Raw genomic sequence first — 23,131 nt, 5'->3', positions numbered from 1 at the left:
GGAATGAGCAATTAATAATTCAAATGATACAGAAGTGTTCGATCCAGCTGTTGCTTTGCACTGTGTCTGCAGCCACCTCTCTGTCAGAGATGATACTTTCCTCTTTTCATTCAGCCTCATAGTGCTAATGTGAAGGCACACATATCTGCATACAGCTGCTGCTAAGTGAGAAACGTCTTGTTTGTGTCTGAATCAATCTTCTGTCTGCTTTCAATTTGCAATTTGCAGCTGCCATACGGAAAATAACAAAGGGTTAGAAAACCTGTGAGTAAAGTCAGATGGTTGATGTCTAACAGCACAGACCAATCTGTGGCTTCACTCTTCTTGTCTGCACAACAGGGGAATCTGAAGCAACCAGAGGGGCTAGCTTTATGACCCGTGTTGGTGCACGGTGTGAATAAATAAAGGAGCCGATCCGGCACGAGGATGAACGAATGAATGACGCCACTGTTAATTAGTCACATCTTCAGTTCCTGGAGGTTTCCGAGGCCGTTTACGAGAAGGGCATGAGTGGACTGTACTTCCTGAGGAGACTCCTTCAGCAGGATGCTCCACATGTTCAACCAGCCTGTCATGGCGAGGATCAGCTTCACCAACAGACTGGACTAACTCATTAAAAAGACGAGGTCTGTTGTTGGATTGAAACTTGCCAACCTGGAGGAGGAAGTCAGGAAACTGCTGACAATCATGGACAGCCCCCCCCCCCCCTCCATAAACCTATGGACAAACTGAGAAGGACTCCTGCAGCCCTGCTGCTCGGGGGAATGGTGCAGGAACTCATTCCTGCCGAAGACTCTTTAACTCCTCTGTGACTGTCAGAGCTGATGTATGTTGCTTGTACTACAACCTAATTTCCCTACAGGGGGTTAAAAAAGTAATTTTAATTTTTTTTTAACTCAGTGAAAACCTGAATTCACACTTAGAGCTTCGTCAGTTCTTTGGTTTTCTGAATGGTATGAGCCTCAGCCAGCAGCTGCTGCTTCTGCTGGACGTGCTGTGTGTTAGCTGACTGATTCCAGGGCAGGAAGAGAGAGAGATCCTCCCTCGGATCTGACTGTAGCCTCATCATGCCTGTCTGTGTCAAGTCGCTGAGTTTTATATCCTTCAAGAACAATTCCAGGCTGACTAATGAAGCTGATTCAGAAGCAGCCGAGCTGCACAGACTGAGCGCCGCGCCTCTCTCCTGCCAGCACTTCCTGCTCCTGTTAGGATTTACTCTGAGATTTCCTCTGTGCGCTAACGTGTGACCGGATGTTCTGACATGATCCCTGATGTCTGCATTATTTAAAACGTACACATTTTCATTACAGATGGGTACAGGTCCCTCTGTGCTGTGAAATCTGAGCTGAGTTCAGAAGGTGTGGTTCAGTCTGTCCACGCTGCGGCTGTCTCCAGGTGATGGAGAGCATGTGTCTGTGGCCACGCGTGCTGTCGAGCGCTCCAGATAACCCGCTGCAGGCATGACCTTCCCTCTCTCACTGCTTAACCTAATCAATTATGGTTCAGAACAGAAGCCAAGAGAGAGGGGAGACAGAGAGCCCACGACCTTGTCAGAGCCCTGAGGAGACTGTGAATAATTCCCTGTGAGCCCCATAAAGAAGCTTTCCTTGGCAGAAGAGGAGGACGAGTGCAGGTACAGCTTGTTGAGCCAGGGAGGAAAAGGAAACATAAATAACATGTGAGGTACAGAGGTGAGATCAGGAGCCGCTCAATGATCAGGGGAAATACAAAGCTGAATCAAACCGGGCTGCTGGGGCCTGGTCATGTCAGGAGGTGGCAAACATGTAAATCAGACCAGCAGCAGCAGGAGGAGGAGGAGGAGGAGGAGGAGAAGAAGCAGCTCCTCACTCCTCCCTGCTCAGCCTGAAACACAGAAGGATCAGGTGATCAGCCTGTTTTTGTGTTGCATGTTTATTCTCGGCTAATTTCTGTGACATGATGTCACAATATTTTGGATCTCTGCTCTTTAGCTTATTACTCACCTCTGATTAGACTTTCTGATTTGTGCCGACAGTTGCAGGCCTGGGGCCGAGCCAGGCTCGTGCACGCTGACTCACCGGCTCCTTTATGTGATGCATGCGTTAAGCACATATTGTTAAATTAACACCTATTTAGCTTGGGTGGCTGTGCTGGACAAAAATTGATTGCAGACTCTTGCAAACACCCCGGAGCACTGACAGAACATTTAGGAGATTTTTTTTTATATTTATCGATACAGTCATGTTGTGATGGTGCAGCTTGGAGCTCAGCAGCCGGGGTCCTCGGCTCTCTGCAGAGGCCTGAAAGTCACCCTGGATCTCCACTGGGCTGCAGAGCCATGGCTCTCCCTCTTAGACAAGTGCTGTAATTAAATAGTCCACAGTGAGTTCAGCCTGCATGGTGATACTTTCCTGATGAGCAGAGAAGGCTCAGCAACACTCTTCAAAGCAGAGAGGCTTCAGATCAAGAAGGAAGGTTCTCTGAGAGCACAAGGGCTGCTGTTTTATCTTTAATCCAATCTGTGGGCTTTGCTTTTATCATTATGTAGTATGTACTGTACCTTAACCTCAAGGCCTTCTGGATGCAGTGTGTGTGTGTCAGGGCTTTAATGCTTTATTTACTGACAAACTTCAACCCCTCGCTAGTATTCACTGCATATCCTACCATACCCAATCAGTCCCATTGGATCAGTTCCGAGCTCCAAGGAGACAACCGCGGTGGAAAGTTTCTAGTACAAACCAAGCAGAATATAATAATGTCCATCTCCAGTATAGGCTGCCTGTGTCAATGGGTTTTGGCCCCACAAACCCCCAGAACGCATGGCACAACATGAGTACAGCGCATATGTGGCTGCGTGCGGGGAACAAAACTGTCACATCCTACAGAATCTCACTCCAAGGTTTTTTTTGAAAAGTTGGCAGCTCTGTAAAGGCTAGCTTCCCATATTCAGCAGCCAACAATGGGGTGCTACAAAGCTAATATTTGCTGTTAGCCTGTTAACTAGTACTGCAAGATGGCAGATGACAACTACACAAGTGATTGATGAGTTAAATAAAAGTTATCTTAATATACTTATTTTAAACAAATGCTATATTTAGCATTAAAATTAGCAGCTATTACATTTGTGAATTAGTTCGATCATGATGATCTTTACACACATGAGTCCAAATATGCACACAATGTATACATAATGTTCTCCCACTGTAAACTCGAGTTAATAATAATATTCAGCACCATGTCAATATCGCAGAGTAATGATTAATATGTGCATGTGTAACACTGAAAGTCATCCAATAATGATTCTATGTTTTAAATGTATTTTTAAATAAACCTTTATCATTCAGAAAATGTTCTCTGCAGGCACATTTCCCACAATGCTTATTTCACACTTGGCCAGCTCCGCTCACAGTTACATCTGGAAGCTGCCCAGTACAACCACAATCTGTGCTGAGATTAGCAGTCAGGCCTCACGGGACACGAGTTAGAGCCACAGCGGCGCGTGCTGCAGGGATTTGTTTAGGAAATCTCAACCGCCAAACCTTTAAAATCTTCAAGTATATTAAACATAATCATCATCTGTAATGACTGCAGTGCTCTCTCTTTTCTTTATAGGGCACTTTAAAAAGCCTGGGCAGGATTCTATGAGTTTATGTTTTACACAGCAGTTATTCATTTGAAACTGTTTGGCTGAAGGCTCGGCTGCTAATGCAACTTAGAGCCGTTTCAACAGCTTGTCTCTGCATGAATTCTCGTCTTTAGAGCAGCTTATTACCTTTCTCTGCTGTATTGTAGCCTAGGGATGGCAAAGTGTTGAGTTTGCATTACTACAGACATGTTTCTAGAAGGGTTTCTCTCCTCCTGCAGTCTATTGGGTGTTCTAAATCACCAAAATGTTGTTGAATAGACACATGCAATAGGACAGCGTGCAGCGTGACACTGAGTGGAGGTGTGTGTTTTTTTTTCTTCATGCGTACACAAACACACACAAGCTGTGTCTTCAGCTCCTGTGCAGTTCAGTGAGCCACAGACATGTGACCAGAGTCAGATCTAAACTGAGGAGGTGGCTGAGGTGATAAAGTATGCATGTTCCCCTTTAGCACCCTGCCCCAAAGAGCGGCACAACCACTCGAAGAACTTGGGTAGTAAAGATTTCAGCTTTACCACGGAGGTTTTTTTCCACGCTGTCAAATGTGAAGACACAGAAAGGAGCGCTGAAATGTGGAAAAATGTAATGTGCAGCAGGCTCAGTAAGACTTTGATGAAGGCAACTCTTTGCACCGATTGTTGGCTGTCAGGTTTCTGTGTGTGTGTGTGTGCACCATTACTTTGGCATGAGGCAGGATATTAGAGGAGTGTAGCTGGATGTGATCTAAAGGCAGGACCTCTACACAGACATCTGCATTGGATCAGCGTTCACAGCTGCACAGAGGGAGGTACTCACAGCTGGCAGGTAGCATGTTAGCATTATGTATCAGTACCATGCAAAAACAAGCTAAAGATGTCAACAAATGCTTAGTGCATAGACTGTATACACACAGTTTGACGACATGGTTCCAACTCTGCCCGCCCACCATCCTGTAGCTGGAGGTGTAGCTGCTTTTTCTCACAGTTCTACATCGAGCTATGCCTCCATCATTTGTTTTGCATTGCTTGGCTGCTCCGTTAATTGCTGACTGCAGCATCACTTGTTGATTTTGAAAGTTAAATAACTAATGTGTACATTTAAACACACGTCAGTGTAAAAAGAAAAAACTATAGCTACAAGCCAAAAATCATCTTTGGAAAACTTTTTGGTTTGTAGCTGGATCCCATCCAGCAGCTGTCATGTCGTCCAGCTCTATATGCAGTCAATGATTTAAGACAGGCTGGTGCACAGAAAGTGTGGAGTATGCACAGGGAGGGAGGGACCAATCACCAAGCAGTGATAGATGATGCATCTTTTTTTAGAGCCTATATGTTATTTTTCCTTTTCAAAGAATATTAATTATAAAACTATCCACCTCGGTTTTAACACTCTCTCCCTCTGAAGAGCTCATTATAGTCTTTGTCCTGTCATTAATAACCTGAAACTGAAGTTTGAGCTAGCTGCTAGTGAGCAGCTAGAGTTGGACAAAGGACACGGTTGCGCTCTGTCACCCAGTTTGACAGTCATTCGGTGTGTTAAATCGGCACCAAGCTTTTCTATCATATTCTTAGTTACCACGGTGACGAGACAGAGGATTTTGCATCCTCAGCCACAGGAGAGTGCATCAAAAAGGGTCATTTAGATGCTAGCTTTAAAATACCTGTTGGCTGTTATGGGGCTCTTCAGCCAGCTGAGTGAGTAGGACAGCCTGCTGCCTTTTATATCTTAATTGGACAATGGACTCTTGAAAGTGACAAGACAGGTGACTTTTTCTTAACTTCAAGAAGTGAAAGAAATATCAGTGAGACGTCTACATCGCTGAGGAAGAGACGGATGTTGAACTAGCAGACCACATACGAGCAGTGGGGGGGGAGACGGGGCACATATGCTGACACGTCTGCATCCATTCACCTGCAGGTTGCCGTCTCGCCTCCTCACTGATAGCGGCAGCAGTAGCTGCTTGTTTGTTTCTAACGCATCAATCACAGTCACCTCCTAATGACTTATTCATTAACTTCTCCAAAACACACATCCCGATGATGAGGCTGGAAGGAGCATGTTTCAAGACGCACAGTTGCCGAGTCTGCACTCAGCATTCTGCGGAATTAAAGCCACTATTAATCAATTGCAGCAGAGCTGGAACGGAGCCCAGACCCATGATGCTAACAGCTACAGACTGGGAAATGTGCTGCGTGTGTGCACGTGTGTCTGTGTGAAGCAGACAGGGTGAGTTCAAATACTGATGATGATGCCTGGTAACACGTAAATAAAGCATGATATTAGCAGAAAGATGGATAGATGCTGTAGAACAGTCAGGCTCAGATTGAGCTGCATGTTTCCTTCACGTCTGAGATCATTACTTTCATATTGGTGCTTATTGCACTGTTGCATCCACTGCAAATCACTCCAGATGAAAGCATCATTTACATGCTTAAAATATGGTGTGATTGGCACCATGGGAAGAGTCATGCTTCACACTTTCTGTTTGTCCAGCTCTGCACGGGGAATGTGATCAAAGATGGATTCAAAGTGTGGCTGCGGGGCACGGGAAGCCTTTTCCCCAGCTTCCTGCAGGGAAGGCACGCCAACATGTGTCCAGCTGTCAGGCACAGCACGGCATCTTTAGTGATACCCTGGGTGGGTGCAGCCTGCGAGTGGGTGGCAGCAGCACAGCTCCTGAGGTGGCCCCACGTCAGCTGGGGGGGGGTTATGAGGATGCTGTAGCCCCCTGTTAAATACCAGTGTGACCTTGGTTTGTGCTGCTGTGCTCTTATTGCTCTTACATAACACAAACATTGTGGCTTCAATGTTTCCTTCTTTTGAAGTAATCCATGTCATTCGGTGTAAAATTGCACGCAGCTCCAGCTGAACAGAATGAATACATTAGGAGGAGGGACAGCAGCCCTTTGTGGAGACATATTTGAGGACAAAGAAATTCAAAGCAGCAATTATCGGGCTTGTTTTCCATTTTTTTTCCGGATCAATTGGCCTGTTTTCATAAAGATGGGCTGTTTTTTTCATCAATAGACATGATTTTCCAGCACATTATTGCTTGATTGCTTCACTTGAATAGGTGTAGCTTGGCAGCATGTGATAATTCAGAGGACGTCGCTGTAACAGCAGCTTCCTGCATGCATGGGCTCTGCCAGGTATGGATGTAAACAAGCTGCAACAAAGAGGCTGCAGCCATCACAGAGGCCTGTCAGGAGGCTCCCCCACCTGTGTGCATTATGTTTTCTGCTTCTTTCTGTCACCTCCAGTCACTCTCTGCATGTGTGAATGGGGAAATGCATTTTGCTAAATGGTGGCACTTCCATACACATAAGGCTTGCTGTTGTTATCATCCAGCAACGTCTGAAACTGAGAAATGAATAAATGCAGAGACTGTAGTTCCCCCCTGAGGCCTCTGGGGGCTGACTTCAAAAGCAAACCAATCCTATAGACTCCCATGTTAAAGTGATATTCACTCATTTTAATTATATTAAGACCTTTGTTTGAGTGACAGTGGGTGCGGACTCGCACTGCAAGCTTCCTGCACATCCGCCTTAGCTCCACCTTTGCTCCCGCCCTTTGCCTGGCGATGTTTGGAGCCTCCCACAGGGCCTCAGAACAGCTCTCCGAAACCAACGGGTGCCTTCACCTATTAAGCTGCATTCCATGACCTTCACCATAAGGTCACCTGTACGTTTCAGAATCAGAAATACTTTAATATCCCCAGGAGGGTAGAGCTGTTTTCAGTCTCTGTGAAAGACTCCAACCATCCAACCATCGGCATGTTGGCAGCATCAGACTGCCTAAAATCCAAATACAGGCAAAGAGGTGGAGAGCAGGCTGATGCAGCAGTGTCATGCTCATAATTATGCAGAACTTTAAGTTCAAATGCAAATAAAACATGTCAGTTATAAAAATTCACCATGTACAGCTGCCGCCAAAAAGTGAACTTAATGGTAGAGATGATGTAGACATGTCCATTTCTGCTATTAAGTTGGACATGTTAAAGGTAGGGTAGGAGATTTCATTCTGATGCACTTTTTGTTAAATTATCGTAACTTCTCTTTAGAATCCGATAGCAACCAATTAGTTTGGCAGTTTTGCTTTATAATATGAATCATCTGTGGAAGCTATAAAACACTAAAAACATCAGGCAATCATGCGAGGCGCCCCTGTGCGTATAGTTGGCTGGTTGTCACTCTCTTCCTGCTCTGCATGCACCAGAGAGGTACATGCATGATGGCCGAAGTCACAGACTGGTTGGGAGGCGTGGCTTCGGGGTGAGCTCTGAGAGAAAAGGGCATGTGTTTACTTTCAAAATCTGGCTGACTCTCACTGAGTTTTCAAAATCTCCTACCCTACCTTTAATGTGGGTTTGACTCATTTTTGGATCCAGCCCCTAGAGGCTGCCGGGTGAACTGCAATTTTTAACACTTGGCTTGATGTCTTAGCTCCGATTGAATCAGCTCACCCTTTCACACAGCATCTAACTCCATGGTGTGTAGGGCTAAATGGGCTGTGATGTCTTTAATTATGCTGTGTTTATAACAGACGGTTGGTAGACATCTGTTCACAGGCTCACGTTCACCTTCTTAACAAGCCATGTATTAGGCTCTTGTGGATGTTAAAGGTCTGGATTTGGCTTAAGGTTTAAGGCAACACTATTAGTTGGTTATATTTGTTCCTGTGCTTATTTTCTCTTTTCTCAGTTGCCATGGTGACGAGTTCCACCCTATTTGAAATATAGTTTGTTTACTGAAAAGGTGACGACACCTGCACACTTCATTTGCTCTAATGCAGATCGGTGGCACATGGGGAATAAACTCCATCAGACTACCTTGAATGTGGACTTGAATACCTGAGATCACCCCATAATGCAATGCTGAGGCTGAGACACGATGACTGATACAGTATGAAACAGCCACATGTTTTTCAGTGCATGCTTGGCTCAGCATCTGTGATTTGAAACAGAGCCACAGGTGGGGTGAGCTGACACTTCCCTCATTTAAGCGGCTCTTGGCTGTGCCGTGACACATGGATAATCCAACAAGGAATCAATCATTACGTACTTATTGAGGTAATAGGTGAGCAAATATGTTTCCTGGTTGGCCGTCCTTATTATTCCAGGGCTAGCGGGCCCCCAGGAGACAGTAGAGCCAGATGGAATTGAGGTGTTGTCACTACTGACTGAACAGGTAATGAATTACTCCAGGACAAATGGGCCACCACATGGGAGATGAGGAGTCCTCCCACAAAGAGACAGAGGGCTGAATGGCGGCATGCTTCAGCTTTATTTCGCTGTTTTATTTTTTTAAAGTGACAGAACCTCAGTGAAAGTCTGTGTCTGTGGGGAAGCACTTTAAGATGAAGGCACAAATATCGTTCAGCCTCAGTTCTTGAGCCAACCAAAAGGATTGTGATACAGAACTGCTTAAAATTACATGATGCATGATAGTGAACCTTTCCAATTATAGAGTCCAACTCTTCTTTTTCTGGCTCCTTTTCTTCAAACCAGCTGATTTGTTATGACATTAGAGTAATGGTATTTCTCTGGTGACAGTCATTGCTGAGGGATATGATTACGCTGTGGTAATTATGATTGTTATTTCCAATCACAGCTGAATGGAGTCGGAGTGTGTTATTTCAGCAGTGCAGACAGCACCGGAGTGACTATCTGAACTAGATGATTCTGATGGGGGCGATTTGACATACAAGCATTCTGCTAGTACAAGCACTGACGAATGCTTTCTGCAGGGGGACGCCAGACAATCTCACACTCTCTGCAGGTGGATCTGCACTCCGCTGAGGAGGAGAGTGACCTTTGACCTCTGAGGATAAACCCAAAAAACAGAGTCAGATTCTTTGAGTCTGTATTTGTGCAACAACATAGATTTGATTTCTTTAATCCTCAGAAATGATGGGACGAGACTCGGCCAGTTTCAAAACATAGACTGCGTATGTTGGGCTGATTGAACCTTTCAGACGAGCCAGACATTGAAAATCAATATAAATGTGTGACTTGTTGAGAGACCAGCAGCCTACATAAGTTTATTGTCAGTGAACTGAACCACAGACCGGAAGCTGAGGTAGCACCAAGCAGCCTGGAGACTGTAGACAGAGGTAAGGATTAGCAACTAGCAGCTAGGGGCTAAGGAAGGAGCTGGTGCACATCGGGTGAATGGTGGGTTGTTAGAGCAGTACAATCTACAAAACACCTGCTCAGCCAGACCTTCTCTCACTCGCTCAGCTTTTCTCAAGGATGTCTACAGTCCTGTAGTAAATGTACTTTTTCAACACTTTCTCATTACACTGTTGAATCTATCTCGATACACACATAACTGTTTTTTTATTCAAATTAACCAAATTAGCATTTCTTTGTGTGTGTGTGTGTGTGTTTGTTTGTTTGTGTGTGTGTGTGTTTGTGTGTGTGTGTGTGTGCATGCATGCAGACCCCCCTCTATTGTTACAAGCCTGACCCAGTTTGCAACACGACCAGACTACAAAGTGTAGCATCACTCTCACATGCTGTTTACATTCTGTCACCACTCTGATCAATGTTTATTTATTACCCGAGTGCAGGCACGTTGTCTGTAGTTTCAGACAGGGTCAGTGTAGTCTTACAGGAGATCGGAGGTGTTTCTGTAATGTAAGGCTAATGAAGTGGTGACTGGTCAAAGCTGCTTCAGAAAACAGCCCGTCCACCTCAAAGTGATCAAACGATCATTGTTTCTATATGAAAGGAGGTTCGCTTCATGTTGTGCTTCCATAAGAAGAAATACTGTATTATGTGGTTAACACAAGGTCCACTAGCATGCTGTCTTTGAGCTTTCTAGCACACCTCTCAGGTTCCATTAACAGCAGGCGTCAGATGTGAGCAGCCACCTTGAGCTGCTTTCAGGCGTCCTCTGACTCCATGGTCGACGACCTTCGACCCTTCCTGCCGCTGATGCTGTGAACAGTTTTAGTCTGATGTTCACAGATAGCATTTCTCTTTTTTTTCCAGCTGTCATGCCATCGGTTGTCCTTGTTGCCCTGCGGTATGGATAACACAAGTCATACAGCATCACTTTCAACAGGCCAGCTCCACAGAAACCAGTGAAGTATTACCTAAAAGCACACATCATGTTGTGTTGTAAGTACATTAGATTGAACACATTTTTACACATGCACAACAGAAGAGGGAGGACGTTAATGAACCAAAAACACACACATATGTATATATATGGTAGTTTTTCTGAGGTTTTGAGACCATTTGGGGGCAGTTTACGGTAACAATCCAGCTCCAGGGATTCAGGAAAAGATTATCTGCAACAAACTCCTCCGCCATTTTCTTGTCTACCATGTGGTGACAAACCCTGCTGGTAATTCCAGAGCATGTAGTCCCAGATAACTAAACTGGTGTGGCCCAAATCTGGCTCACTTCAACTCTCTTATCTGGTCCAGTTATGGTGTGGAATGACAGCACTCGAGTGTCGGCTTATCTATTATCCACAAGCGGGACAGACCATAGCCACCAAAACATGAACTAAATGTGGGCCAGTTTAGGGCCGCATAGTGTAAAAGAAAAACACACATCTTAGCCAAAAGAGGCCCACATTACATTTGAGAATTTTGAGCCACATTTGCTATTTTACCTGTGGAGCACTAGAGGCTTGCATCTGTTTCCTCAGGGCCAGATGAAGGCCACCAGTGCTATCTGGGGTGTCAGTGAATGCCAAACATGGCACACAGGCTTGAATTGATGCACATGTGTGAAGCGTTGTGCTACTTTCATTATAGGATGGAAAATGAACTTCAAGATGGTAAAACGTGAAGATGGTAAAGTAAAGAAGGACCTTCCATGATGTCACCTCATGAGCAGTTTTGAGGCTCCAGGAGTTGGACTTAGCAATACCGCCGTACCCTAAAATATCCAAAATGGCGGCGCTTTCATGGAGCTTATGTAGGCAGACAGCCACATAAGCAGGAAACTCAAGACATACGACAGAAAACTGATCTTGTCCCAGGTTGTCGGCATGTTTAAGTCTGTAGAGCTGCTTATTTTATAGAGGTCTATGGGGATAGGTCGGCTTCTTGATCAAATTTTAAGTGCATTCCATTCTCCATTATGCAGCAGTATAATATATCCTGATGCTTGAAGTACTGACACAGATTTTATCCATGAAACAAGCCATCCCTGCAAAGTTTGTTCTTAAGCTTTGGGCTTTGGGTTTCTAATTACTTTTCCATTGAAGATGTAATGCTTTTTAGTTATGTGTCTCCCTGACAGGTTAGAGATGCTTAATCAGTCCATACTGCGCTCTGATTTGTGTTGTTATTTTCCTCCCTCGCTTTCTTTAAATACACTTTAAATCTTTGCATCCCTCAGCGTGACTTTATGCAGCCACTTGCATGCATAAACACTCTATCCAGCAGATGTTGGTGCTACCAATAAGGAAAAGACTCAGTCTACCAACCAAATTATAATTTACCACCTCTATCCAGTCAACATCTGCTAAGCAGTAAATATAAATTTCTTAAATTTGCTGGGCATGTTAATGTAACTCACCATCTGTACTAATATACCTTTATGTTTTCCTGAAGTTTTTATGGCAGCAGACTGCTCCAGCACACACACACAGTGTAAACAAACACAAACAACCTCTCGTCATGCAAACTTTTTTTGCACAATTAAATATTGATTAAAGAGAAATATAAAACAAGCATACATTTCGTCAGATTGCAGCAGATATAGGAGCTTTCATCCATGTTAAAAACAGAAGTCGGTGCAGCAGTCGGCGCGGCAGTGAAGTGGAAAAGCAGTGTAGCACAACGCGGTTCTCAGACTGTGTAATGAAGATAAATTAAGACGTTTTGGTGGTGGATTGTGCTGTGCTAGCTCAAACACCGAGGATAGCCATCTCTCTCCTCAGCCTTTTTACTGGGGGAAATTAGGATTCAGTCGGCTGCAACATCACAAACCACCCTGCTAAGCGCAGATGTCACATACTTACGTTGTCAGAAGTGTGAAAGTGTTCATTCCCACACTGACAGACTTGAGTGAAGGCAGATTATGTAAAGAACAGGCTCTGCCAAGCGATATGACTGATCAGAGACAAGTCCCAGTCATGCTGTTGATTCAAATAAGACACACCTACAATAACTCACAAGAATGACACCTGCGTGCACGCTTAGTTTGGATTTATTTTCATCTTAATCATGAATGTATATACACTTCCACACTGGAGTCTGCACACAATTAACGCCCACCGTTAGCTATAGCACTGCATCTTTTGTGCCAGCAAAAATTAAATATCGGCCTAGGAAACGGGGATGTCTGATTTTTTTTTTTTTTCCACCAGCCACCCACATTTTCTACCTGTCAGTTTCAGCTTGTAGAAAGTTCTCCATCCTGCCACGCAGCTCATGTCACCACTTGACATTTGTTGTCAGGCCCTAATTTCTAATCCTTTTCTTGCTGCGAAGGACCACCTATCTAATTATATGTGATGGCTGTCTTCCTGGTGCCAACATCATGTTGTCATGTTGTCCTCCTCTGCTGTAATTTGGTTTCATCTAAAAATTATGTGCTGGTAACAAGTCGGGGTGTCTGTTATTGTTCAAGAGAAGAATGAAAAGCCACATGGGACTGCAGATAACAAGGGATGCAACAGTATAATTGGGGAGAGCTTTGTAAAACTTTGCCTGGATGTGTCCTACACTGCTGGTGTGCATCCGCCACAATACAACCAGACATTTTCTTCTAGCTGTGGTGTGTTTGACCCCATGATACAACAACTCACTCAAAGTGCTCTCTGACATTAGTGTAAAAAGTAGTTTCAAGTCTGCAGGAGACTCTAAACAACACTGAAAAAAACACAGAAAAACAGAAAAACTACCCGTTGAATGTGTCCAATTATACAGTCTCTGATTCAAAGCGCTGTCTTTGAGATGTGTATCTCCCTGAAACAAAGTTGCCGGCTCCCTCAGTTTAGAAACTCCGTGGGCCTGATGACAAGCATATTCAGCACATCATGTCAGACTTGAGTCCACATAGTGAAGACACACACAGAGACTCTCAAGAAATACAAATCAGTGAAGTACACATCAAGGTGAAAGCTTCTATTTCCAGGAATATAAAGTGTGAGTGCTGCTGATGGAACTACCTGGAGAAGGGCCACTACTGCAGGACTGTGCTGAGAAAATCAACAAAACTCGGCCAGCAAGAGGTGTGCTCCTCCACCCGAACAGCGCCACAGCGCACAAGTCCACAGTGGTGATGGATCATGCCACCATCATTCACATGATTTTGGCTCCTGCCTCCTCCTCAAGAACAAGAAGAAGCTTAATGGTTAGACAGTGATGATGACATCATCTGTGGTACAGATACTTTGCATCTAAATCAAACAAAGCTGCAACTTTTAAGGTAAAATATATTTTTTTTTAAAATGATATGTTTGTCTTCTGAGGAAAACTGTCCAAATGAAGTCAGTGGCAACAAGCAAAGGGACTCTTAAAACACTGCTTTTCAAAAGACATGATCTAAGAGCTGATAAGAGCTACAAGCACTGGCATGGATCAATTGTGCAATAGGAAGAGCACTCAGTCATGGGTCCTGTTTAATTAATGATGGGGGATAGAGATAGGCTGTTAGCTCCATATTGTCAGTCAAACACTCACAGTAGAGGGTGGCAATATGAGCTATGTAACTGATATGGGAAACAGAAGGAACCAATCTATACTCTCTAGTCTTGAGCCATTAATGTTCAGTTAAGGAGGCAAGGATGCTGCTGTATGACAAACACATCTGAATTCATTCTGACTGCAGAAAAACAAACAAATGTGGGATTCATTTGAACATACAGTGGTGGTAGTGGCAGTGGTCTAATTACTCAAGAGGCTAGTTGGTCTGTGAAAAGAACACATTTGTCCACTTCTTTAATCTTGTTGACAGGAAACATCCTTGTGAGAGATGATAAATAAACAACTTGATATGTTTTTGTTATTTTATCTCAGAATCGGATGCTTTTATTGCTATTCAAATGTAGATAGGACAAATTAAATCAGCATGTTAACTCCCGTAGGGGGGCTGCTTTGAAAGAAATAATTCAATGTGAAGACTACAAAAATCAAACAAACAATAGAAAAATAAATCAATCATCATTTAAGGAGTCAAACAGAAGTCTTTCACCATCAAAGGACCCTGCCGATCTGATTCTGAAGCTCAATGAGGTAGTAAAGTGGCCTATTGATCAGAAAGGCCTGTATGGATCTACGGCCAGTTGTGATCATCAATAAACACTTGTCCTGTCAAAAAGTGCTTGGACAAGGCATTAAACCTCCCCTGGCTACATGTCCCTCTCAGACTAACAACAGTTCGTTTGTTGTAAATAGTAAAAATCTGACAGGAAACCACACTGACACATTGTAAGATAATAAATAACACTTTCAATTTCTGCAATATTAGTGAGTCTGCCTAACAGTGTGGGTGGAAAACAAACAAACAAACAAACAAAGTTAAGATACAAAAGATGGAACAAAAAAACAGTGTAATAGTGTAGGATGAGTGCCATCTAGTGGTCAAACGGTGTAGAAATGAAAAACGTCTGTATAAAAAATGTTAGCAAACTTTTTTTTTCATAAACTAGCAAACGAAAAACCATAAATGTCTGTGATGATTCATAGTTAAAATCAGAAATATTATGTTTGTGTTTATCTCACGGATGCATGACGTTCTGCCCCCGGTATAATGCTACTTCCGGTTACCATCAACGAAAGCTTTGCTACATTGAACTCTGACAGGTATGCATATCGCGAATTAAGTTCGTAAAATAATAACTCACATTAGCTAATTAAGGTAGCAATGACGCGAAAGTTGTTGGCTAGACATGCACGCCATTGCTAGCTTAATGGTTACACCCATGCTATGCTAATTAGCTAATTAACCAGCTAAGCTTTGTAAACAAATGTTAAATTTCCCTAGCCTTGGTTTTAGAGCTTTGTTTTTTATTATTTATACATCATTTAAAGAGGTTAATAATCAATAAGCATGACACCAAATGTATAATCTGAACTTTATGTGTTATTAGTATGTCAAATTAGCCATTTTGTATACTCTTTTTGCTAACACGAATTTTCCCCTTTGTCTGTATTTCCATAAGGAAACCCTCCTGCAAACATACAAATAATTATATTATGACCGGAATGTGGCAGCAACTGATGCAATGCCACTCCTCATAACAAACTAAGGGCCACCTTTTTCCTCCTCAGCACCAGTGAGATGGGATGCTGCGCTGCAGAGAGCCTCAGCCGGCTGCAGCGGTGGAGGCTGACTGAGAGGAGACCAAACCAAACCTCCGTCCACCGCGACGCACGGCACCAGTACAAAGCTCCCTGAAGTGGAGGGGAAAGGTCTGGCGCTGGAAGAGGGAGCACAGAGGGCTGGACAGCGAAAGAAATATACCTGTTTACAGCTATTTCGGACTTGGAAGATGCGCTGTTTGCACTGGTTCACCAGATAAAGCGGCACAGACGAGGACTTCACTGGATATTGTCAGTACCGCTACCATTCCGCTGTTTGGGGTCGGGAGATAGAGACACTGTACGGCGGTGACCACAGCTGGTTTCACCTGGGAGAGGAAAGAAAACGAGACCAGGGACCACTTTTTGTCTTTCCGTGAGTATAATGTTTCACTTTCTTTCTATTTTTTTACGGATTATGTTGTAGCTGCGTCTGTATTAGTGCACGCAGGTTGTCATAAGAGGCAAGTTGTGATTATGAAATGCTGCTGGTATGTCTGAAAAATCCTCTACAAGGAGCTTTATAGTTTTGGACTCTTCTCAGGATCTCAGATTTCCTGCCTTTGTTTCAGTAACTTCTGTCTATTCCTGAAGAGTGAGTCAGAATGAAGCATGGTGCTGCTGAGTGTGTAAAGATGCATCAACACACGGCAAAGTGTCAAAATGAATCCTTTGTGCTCTTTATTATTACACCTGCAGGAAGTTTGTAGTTGTGAGCAGGAATTAACGGTGTCCTACACTGAACCCTCCACAGCCCTGAAAAGAGAGGCACTTTGAAATGTACTTAACACAGAGGTGGGTTTCAGGTCTGAGCTGCTTTTGATCGTAGCTCAAAGGGATCCGTGAAAATATTTTGTGGAAAAAAAAAACCATCCCCTCTCCTGTGAGAGCAGAGGCTGGTCTCTTTTTTGTCTTGCATCTTTTAGGTTAAGCTGAGCAGTAGGATTCTAACACTCCACTTACCACACAAGTACACCCAGAGGATTTATCTAATCAGAGATATGCAAATTTCCCCAAACCCTAATTTTGTGGCTTCGCTGCAGTTGAATGTTTATTATAATGCTGTTGCCTGACAGTGCTGGTGACAGTTTGGTTGTGCATTGTGGCTTTGGGGGTGGGGGGGCTCATAGTCTCTTGTTTTATCTTATTGATTTGGCTGTGTTTGGATGCACTGAGGGAAAGAGGTATTATTAAGCCATTTTTCAATTAGGATATTATTGTCATTTGTTTTTTGTCCTGGAGTTTGCCTGACTTTCTCTTCAATGACAGCAATTAGCGAGGTAGTGGCAGACAGAATTAAGTCTGCCACGGGAAAATGCAGCCTCTAAAGGTCTGTCTGCTGTCAGTTAATCTCTGTGCTGCTGTGGGTTTTCTTCATTTTTAATACACGTCCACTCGGTAGAGTAAGAAACAGCATAGTGCTATTTTAAGTGTCCAATTTAACGTCCCTAAGTGTGTCACTACAACATTCAAGACTCCTGAAAATTTAAATGATGAACCTTTGGACCAGTTTTCTTTTCTAAAAATACAGAAACTGGTTTGTGGTCTGCAACCTTTTTAGTCAGCCCAGAATTTGATGTAAATTGCATTTAAAGCTAGTGGTTCTCTAGAAATACTGCTGTTGAAGAAAGCAGTGCCAGATATACAACAATAATATGTTGTTCAAGAGGCTGAAATTACCCAGAGAAAGAAAAAATTCACTCATGATGCATGCTGACCCCCCATGTCAGGTTATGTATGGTATAGTATGATGTAGTATGGTATTGTTTGTGTGTGTGGAAAGGGGATATGCACAGAGAAAAGTAGCCTAGTCAGTCTTTTTTGCCTCAAGTGTTGTTGGAAGGTTTGTGAGTTGAGCACATCTATCTCCCTGTTATGTCATATGCAGTTCACTGTAGTGTAAGTCTGCTATATCGCTTGCAACATGGACGCAGTCAATATTCAATTTTGCTACGATGTCAAGAAATTCTAGCCGATTCAGCATGCATGCATTTTTTTTTTTTCGGAAAGAAGCTGCTGTCTTTTTTAAATATTTTTTACTAGTAAATACATAATTTCACTTAAAATGTATGTATCATATTTAACTTGAATCAATCAACTCAAACACATCTGTGCATTATTAACACAGTCATAAAGTTGTCACATGACTGCTGGTCAGAAACATAGCTTCTTAGTTTGCTGAGTGCAAACTATTTTGCCTTTTTTATAATGATTTGAGAAAAATATCCTAATTTCAACCTTTGATTTGCCTCTATTTTCCAAGAGAACTGTATTTCATATATGATGCATTCAAGAACTATTGGACAGTATTTCTTCGTTTTTTTTGTTTTTTTTTTTATTCTGACTGTAATGAACCATGTTGTTTTGTTTATTTAATATTTTATTCATGTTCTTATAAAGTGCCAAAACCTTGTAACATACTGGTCTAATCGACACCATTGTTTCTTGTCAGTCACATATGGCACTCCATTAAGACTTAATAATGGAATTATAACTTGATGGCATGCATGTGATTTTAAATGTCCTATAAGTCATTGTAGCAATGCTAATATAATACATGTTTAAATATATATATCATGATGCATAATGTGCGTCAACAATCGTCATATCAGCCCACTCCACTGCTGAGTTCAGTTTCCTGAGATCATCTCACCAAGAGATGTATAGCTAAAGTCACCAGATGCCATAATCAAAAGGAGATTCACCTGCATATCAGGGGAAAAGGCAGAGGGGATGCACAGCTGTGCTTGTTTCACTTGGCACGTATTAGAGGTTACCTTCTATCTCCTTTGGATGTAAATCAGATATTTGCTTGCAGTGCGTGCTTAAAAATGTTTGTAAATCCATTTGGGGGGGCAGGTGTGAAATGAAATGCAAATTGGTAGATCGGCTAACCTTGATTGAAATGAAATATGTCTTGAAGTTACAGCTGGCCCATCCTCTTAAATTAAATGATTATTGACATAGCTCAACAGAATGCATTTAGGGTACAGCTAATTGAAAATGACAACACTAGTGAAGGCTAGCCTTTGGGACATTCTAAAAAAAATGTGTATAAGCAGTGACAAGAGGGAGGAAAGAGAGAGAAAGGGCTAGGGATAGAAACCGTCTCACCAAGACAATGGCACCCAGGGGAGTCTTATTTTCCCTGACAAACCTGCAACTAATAAAAAGGAAATGGACGAAAATATCTTGCAGACATGTTGGTACTCAACATGTCCCTGAAGACTGTTTCTCTTTGTCTGTGTGTTTTTTTTTTTTTTATGCGATGAGAGCCAAGACATGCAAAGACAGTAATATGGTTTCACACTGCATGGCTGTAGAGCACAGTGTTGTTGTTCTTTTAGGCTGACAAACTGAAGCAAGGAAGTGATAGGAAATTGCTGGGCATCCTGAAATATGTAAATAACATGTTTTTTGGGGGGGTCCAAAGGATGCAAGGGTGTAATTTTCTTCTCAAAAGCCAGCAGTGACTAAGCATGCAGGCCCTGGGAATAATTCCATGGGAAGATTTGAGATGACATACATTTGTTAGATTACAGAAATTTCTTTTAACAAGTGTTGGTAATCGTGACAGTGGCAAACCCTTCCTTGGCTGCCTTCCTATCCAGCACTTTGTTTACAAGGGAGGCCCAGTGGTCTAGCAGCGCCTGGAAGACAAACGTCCCTCATGACCCATCTGACAACTTAATTTATATAATTGCTTAGAAGCATCTGCGTAAGAAAGACCCGACTTTCAGCAGCCTCCTCTACTTGTCACTGTTATGAATGACTAGAATTTGATGTCCAGTGAGTCAAACAGACAATCTTAAGTCACACTGATGCTGTCATCCCGAAGCAACAAAATAAGTGCTGTTAATTTGAATCCCGCTTCGCCTTCTTCTCATGGTATGCAGATTCAGTCTGATATCTTCATCGTACATTTTTGTCAGTGCTCTGATCTGACTCTTGTGATGCAGCCAGCCGATTTTACAATCAATCCCCGCGCTGTGACAAGTGTGTGCATCTGTTAAGCAGTAAAGTAATTAACACAAGTGACATGACAACAGCCATGTGGGGGCTCTCTCTTTCCTGTTTTCTGTGGCTAATCTGAATGGCTTGAAATAACTTGTTTTAGTTGGCTAATATGTCTCACTGCCTCAGGTTGGTTAATTATGCAGCCCCTTTATCTGTTTGTCTTTGTGCTGTCCTCATTGTGTTAACTTTGAGCAAGTCATCTGCAGATACCCGCAGGCCTCCTCTGTGCTCCTGCCTAAATGGCTAGTTTGAAAGTGTTAAAGGTTATTAATTGCATACATGAGATGAGGCAGCGTGACTGGAAATAAAAACTATGTGGATTTTATTTATTAAAATATTAACATTGGGCATTTTTGGGGGGCACTGAGCACTCCTTTACCTTTGATAAAACACATACAGACACATCACTCATGTGTTTCTTATTTGTCTTTGCTAATAGTTTGTCAGTGAAGTCAACATCAAGTATTTGTGGAGATGGTATGGAAGAGTAGTGATGATGGTGGGGAATAGCCTGAGGATGGAGTGTTTTTCAGTAGGCAGCTTCTGATTTTATGTGACAGTAAAGGGCCTTATCTACCAGGGCCATGATGAAGCACAACACTCTTTGATTTTTTATCTTCCAAACGTCTCATGCTGTAGACAGATTAGTGAGATGAAGGTGTAAAAATGGGTTTCGTAGTTTCGGGGGTGTCAAATACAGGGTCTCAGGCTATATCTGCATCATGCTGATAGTACAAAATGAAAGATTAGCTGAAATTAGTGACACACTTTTGACCTTCACATTCCAGAAAGTCAAAGATTATGATGCGTCTTCTGGCATTTTTTTTTTTTTTTTTGTGTTGGTAAACAATCCTCTGTGTGACAGAGTTTAAATGAGATTAAACAAAGGGTTATAATGGAAGGAAAGGGTGATGGCAGGGTTTGTGAATACATTTAAGTGAACCTGATAGGGCTGTCGAACACCTAGAGACATGTTGATTAACTGAAATTGTGCCTGATCAATTGGTTGCATTGGGGGAAAAACATATAAGTGGATTAAGTTTGTCGAAGTGAATAGGAAGCACTCACCTTGGTAGCTTTATTAGCTTAAATGAATTATAAATAAGCTTTTGGGCCAGCGTTGGACCTGTGGTGAGTCTTAGGTCCTAGTTTCTGTAGTGTGTCCTACATCGTTGGCACTAATTGGCAGCAGAGCCCGTTGTTGAAAGACATCACTCAGTGGACCTGTGCAAGAAAAATGGTCATAGTTAAAGCAAGAAAGTGATGAAGTACCAAAGCCTCTTCTAATTTGTCATCTCTGTCTGATCTGAATATTCCAGTATTTAAATATTTTCACAACCAAATGGCTCTCAGGAATGAAGTACTGAGGGCCGCCTTTCTGCTTGTGGTGAGGGAGTGAATTTATGTATTTATGTTTTTTTATTAACTGTGCCTCACGCTTTATAGGTTTTGCTTATTTGAATGAGAAAATGAACACCGCTGCCACCTGCTGGTGATTGAGTGTATGCTCTGTGGACTTTGCCGTGTTCAGGTTAATTTCTTTTGTCTATTTATCTGTAACTTTTCTTTCTCATCACAACACACAGCACATTGACACCTTTTTCCTTTTAACTCACTGGAGCTCAGATCTTTCTTGATGAATGTTTTATCTTTTTATTTCACATCTTGGTAAGTAAAAACATGAAGGATTTTTAATGTATCATTGTATGTAATTATGTAAAACTACCTCACAATTTGAACCCAAACCAAACTGTCTTGTCCTCTTTTTTTTAACAAGTAGCAATCTGTTTGTGACAGATTGAATGTTTTTTCCATTTCTCCATTGGAACGTGGCAGAATACAGGTTTTATGTGCTATATCTTATTTACTTCAATTTATTTTTTGGCTTGTGTGCGTGTCAGATCTTTCAGAATGTGGAAAAAAAATCACGTATCCACAATAGTCTCCCCCTCAGGTCAAAATCCTGTTCAATAGGTCTTGTTAGTGTCCACTTACTTGTGGTAAACCTACGCAGTCATGTCTCTGATAGCCCAGTGGGTTTTATTTGCCGAGAAAGAACCAGTGCTGTACATTAAAATAAGAGAAGCACTGTTTTAGGGTCACCTTCCTAACAGTTCCAAGTCATGCATCCTGCAGGCTCATGATGAGTTGCTACGTTCCACTCTCATGCCTCCTTTCTCCCAAGAGATGAAATGTGTATGAAGGAATCTGTCAGAATACAACTATGGGGGCTGCTATGCTATGCTCTGCTTGTGCTGTACCTCCCCGTTCATTCTCTCCTGACAAACACTGGATTTATTCTGCCCAAGTGAAAGAGAGGCACAGATTCGCCACTATCATTTTGTTATGCTATGATATAATGGTACTCATTTGAATGGAAAATGATTGATGGTTGGTGAGTTCACTGCCTTGATGTGACACATTCATTCGACACAAAGGGAATCACCATCAGAAGTGTGTGATCCGACTATATTAACTGGGAAAAGGGATAATATTACACAGGATATATCGGTATACAGAACGCATGCCTTAACAAATGCATGAGTTAATACCAGATATTAGGATGATGTGAAGCTTCATTAGGCATTGGGATGAGACAGGAGCGCTGATGCATTTTACAGGAAATAAAAGAAAGCTGTTGTGTGAAGCTTCTATTCAAAGCTACTCTTGTGGGGTGTATGCTGCTGATGATTCCTTGGTATCAGCTGTCACATTGCTGTGGGTAGTGTTATGACTGCAGCATGCAAAACAAAACAAAACAAAACCTGCAAAACAAAACACAAAGAATAATGTGGCACTTTTATGAATTAAATTATATTTGTTCTACATGTCTCACTAGCTATATTTATTTCACTCATTTATTCATAATGCTTACATTTTAATTCACCAGCCAATGTTGCAATGACTCTTTAAATGATTATCTCTTCAGAGAAACAAGTTTTTACCAGCTCTGTAGATCAATAGATGTGATGAATAATAAAATGCAAGACTAACAGGGACACAAGGGATGACAGAACAAATAGGTTTACAGATGTCTGCATTAAGATATCGAAAGCAGCTGATCAAAAGACTGAAAAAAAGGTCAGAACATTCACTTCATAGTGCAGCAGTAAAACTATTGAGCTGAATCCTCGTCTGAGTATTCAAGTAGTCAGCAACTGGAGGTTTGTAATTAATCAGCGATGTGAAACATCTGTTGCACCAGAGAGCATGGTGCTCTCTCTGGTTGGAACGCACACA

At 42.4% G+C, this 23,131-nt stretch overlaps 1 protein-coding gene across 1 annotated transcript in view; it reads left to right on the top strand.

The window, feature by feature from the left end:
• The first annotated feature begins 15,994 nt into the window (after window positions 1–15,994).
• Window positions 15,995–23,131, top strand: part of cntn5 (contactin 5) — an 86,051-nt gene continuing 78,914 nt past the window's right edge. The window contains exon 1 of the mRNA XM_028420126.1: window positions 15,995–16,250. The gene's annotated coding sequence lies outside the window, so the exon portion shown is untranslated. The remainder of the gene's footprint in view (window positions 16,251–23,131) is intronic.

This window comes from Parambassis ranga, chromosome 13 (genome assembly GCF_900634625.1).
Source record: "Parambassis ranga chromosome 13, fParRan2.1, whole genome shotgun sequence".
In the NCBI taxonomy this organism is placed as follows: Eukaryota; Metazoa; Chordata; class Actinopteri; family Ambassidae; genus Parambassis; species Parambassis ranga.
Note: the sequence above shows the minus strand (reverse complement) of the source record. Positions and strands in the feature narration are given on the sequence as shown.